At 46.3% G+C, this 2,500-nt stretch overlaps 3 non-coding genes and 7 pseudogenes across 3 annotated transcripts in view; all 10 read left to right on the top strand.

Annotated features, from left to right (window-relative positions):
* Positions 1–62: 62 nt before the first annotated feature.
* On the top strand, positions 63–181 carry LOC142121075 (5S ribosomal RNA; annotated as a pseudogene).
* An 81-nt stretch (positions 182–262) lies between these two features.
* On the top strand, positions 263–381 carry LOC142120925 (5S ribosomal RNA). The gene has a single exon (XR_012683833.1). It is a non-coding gene; the product is annotated as a 5S ribosomal RNA (ribosomal RNA).
* An 80-nt stretch (positions 382–461) lies between these two features.
* LOC142121054 (5S ribosomal RNA) lies at positions 462–580 on the top strand (annotated as a pseudogene).
* A 272-nt stretch (positions 581–852) lies between these two features.
* LOC142120898 (5S ribosomal RNA) lies at positions 853–971 on the top strand. The gene has a single exon (XR_012683809.1). It is a non-coding gene; the product is annotated as a 5S ribosomal RNA (ribosomal RNA).
* A 238-nt stretch (positions 972–1,209) lies between these two features.
* LOC142120960 (5S ribosomal RNA) lies at positions 1,210–1,328 on the top strand (annotated as a pseudogene).
* Positions 1,329–1,409: 81 nt separating this feature from the next.
* LOC142120978 (5S ribosomal RNA) lies at positions 1,410–1,528 on the top strand (annotated as a pseudogene).
* A 79-nt stretch (positions 1,529–1,607) lies between these two features.
* Positions 1,608–1,726, top strand: LOC142121095 (5S ribosomal RNA; annotated as a pseudogene).
* Positions 1,727–1,807: 81 nt separating this feature from the next.
* On the top strand, positions 1,808–1,926 carry LOC142121089 (5S ribosomal RNA; annotated as a pseudogene).
* Positions 1,927–2,208: 282 nt separating this feature from the next.
* On the top strand, positions 2,209–2,327 carry LOC142120972 (5S ribosomal RNA; annotated as a pseudogene).
* An 81-nt stretch (positions 2,328–2,408) lies between these two features.
* The window catches only part of LOC142121011 (5S ribosomal RNA), a 119-nt gene continuing 27 nt past the window's right edge, over positions 2,409–2,500 (top strand). The window contains exon 1 of the ribosomal RNA XR_012683857.1: positions 2,409–2,500. This exon is cut by the window's right edge and continues 27 nt beyond it. This is a non-coding gene — a ribosomal RNA (5S ribosomal RNA).

Here is a 2,500-nt window from a genome sequence, read left to right as displayed (position 1 = left end):
TCCGGCCTCCTTCAATGCTGGTTTTGAGATGTATAAGAGATGTAGGTCAATAGGAAACCAATACCTACAACCACACCACCCTGAACAAGCCCAATCTCGTCTGATCTTGGAAGCTAAGCAGATCCGGGCCTGGTTAGTGCTTGAATGGGAGACCACCTGGGAATACCAGGTGCTGTAGGCCTTTTTTTCTTCTCTCTTGTTCTGGCTTCCTTCAATGCTGTTTTCTAGATGTATAAGAGATGTAGGTCAATAGGAAAACAATACCTACAGCCACACCACCCTGAACAAGCCCAATCTCGTCTGATCTTGGAAGCTAAGCAGGGATGGGCCTGGTTAGTACTTGGATGGGAGACCACCTGGGAATACCAGGTGCTGTAGGCCTTTTTTTTTTCTCTCTTGTTCCGGCTTCCTTCAATGCTGGTTTTGAGATAATAAGAGATGTAGGTCAATAGGAAACCAAAACCTACAGCTACACATCTTTAAACAAGCCCAATCTCGTCTGATCTTGGAAGCTAAGCAGGGCCAGGCCTGGTTAGTACTTGGATGGGAGACCACCTGGGAATACCAGGTGCTGTAGGCTTTTTTTTTTTCTCTCTTGTTCCGGCTTCCTTCAATGCTGGTTTTTAGATGTATAAGAGATGTAAGTCAATAGGAAACCAATACCTACAGCCACACCACCCTGAACAAGCCTGATCTTGGAAGCTAAGCAGAGCCGGGGTTGGTTAGTACTTGGATGCAAGACCACCTGGGAATACCAGGTGCTGTAGGCCCTTTTTTTTTTCTCTCTTGTTCCGACTTTCTTCAATGCTGGTTTTGAGATGTATAAGAGATGTAGGTCAATAGGAAACCGTTACCTACAGCCACACCACCCTGAACAAGCCCAATCTCGTCTGATCTTGGAAGCTAAGCAGGGCTGGGCCTGGTTAGTACTTGGATGGGAGACCACCTGGAAATATCAGGTGCTGTAGGCTTTTTTTTTTCTCTCTTGTTCCGGCCTCCTTCAATGCTGGTTTTGATATGTATAAGAGATGTAGGTCAATAGAAAACCAATACCTACAGCCACACCACCCTGAACAAGCCCAATCTCGTCTGATCTTGAAAGCTATGCAGGTCCGGGCCTGGTTAGTACTTTTTTTTTCTCTCTTGTTCTGGCTTCCTTCAATGCTGGTTTTAAAATGTATAAGTGATGTAGGTCATTAGGAAACCAATACCTACAGCCACACCACCCTGGACAAGCCCAATCTCGTCTGATCTTGGAAGCTAAGCAGAGCCAGGCCTGGTTAGTACTTGGATGGGAGACCACCTGGGAATACCAGGTGCTGTAGGCCTTTTTTTCTTCTCTCTTGTTCCGGCTTCCTTCAATGCTGGTTTCTAGATGTATAAGAGATGTAGGTCAATAGGAAAACAATACCTACAGCCACACCACCCTGAACAAGCCCAATCTCATCTGATCTTCAAAGCTAAGCAGGGCCGGGCCTGGTTAGTACTTGGATGGGAGACCACCTGGGAATATCAGGTGCTGTAGGCTTTTTTTTTTCTCTCTTGTTCCGGCTTCCTTCAATGCTGGTTTTGAGATTATAAGAGATGTAGGTCAATACAAAACCATTACCTACAGCTACACATCTCTGAACAATCCCAATCTCGTTTGATCTTGGAAGCTAAGCAGCGCCGGACCTGGTTAGTACTTTGATGGGAGACCACCTGGGAATACCAGGTGCTGCAGGCCTTTTTTTTCTCTCTCTTGTTCCGGCTTCCTTCAATGCTGGTTTTGAGATGTATAAGAGATGTAGGTCAATAGGAAACCAATACCTACAGCCACACCACCCTGAACAAGCCCAATCTCGTCTGATCTTGGAAGCTAAGCAGGGCCAGGCCTGGTTTGTACTTGGATGGGAGACCACCTGGCAATACCAGCTGCTGTAGGCCTTTTTTTTTATCTCTCTTGTTCCGGCTTCCTTCAATGCTGGTTTTGAGATGTATAAGAGATGTAGGTCAATAGGAAACCAATACCTACAACCACTCCACCTTGAACAAGCACAATCTCGTCTGATCTTGAAAGATAAGCAGCGCCAGGCCTAGTTAGTACTTGAATGGGAGACCACCTGGGCATACCAGGTGCTGTAGGCCTTTTTTTCTTCTCTCTTGTTCTGGCTTCCTTCAGTGCTGTTTTCTAGATGTATAAGAGATGTAGGTCAATAGGAAAACAATACTTACAGCCACACCACCCTGAACAAGCCCAATCTCGTCTGATCTTGGAAGCTAAGCAGGGACGGGCTTGGTTAGTACTTGGATGGGAGACCACCTGGGAATACCAGGGGCTGTATGCCTTTTTTTCTTCTCTCTTGTTCCGGCTTCCTTCAATGCTGGTTTCTAGATGTATAAGAGATGTAGGTCAATAGAAAAACAATACCTACAGCCACACCACCCTGAACAAGCCCAATCTCGTCTGATCTTGGAAGCTAAGCAGGGACGGGCCTGGTTAGTACTTGGATGGGAGACC

The sequence above is a fragment of the Mixophyes fleayi genome, unplaced genomic scaffold (genome assembly GCF_038048845.1).
Source record: "Mixophyes fleayi isolate aMixFle1 unplaced genomic scaffold, aMixFle1.hap1 Scaffold_2085, whole genome shotgun sequence".
In the NCBI taxonomy this organism is placed as follows: Eukaryota; Metazoa; Chordata; class Amphibia; order Anura; family Limnodynastidae; genus Mixophyes; species Mixophyes fleayi.
Note: the sequence above shows the minus strand (reverse complement) of the source record. Positions and strands in the feature narration are given on the sequence as shown.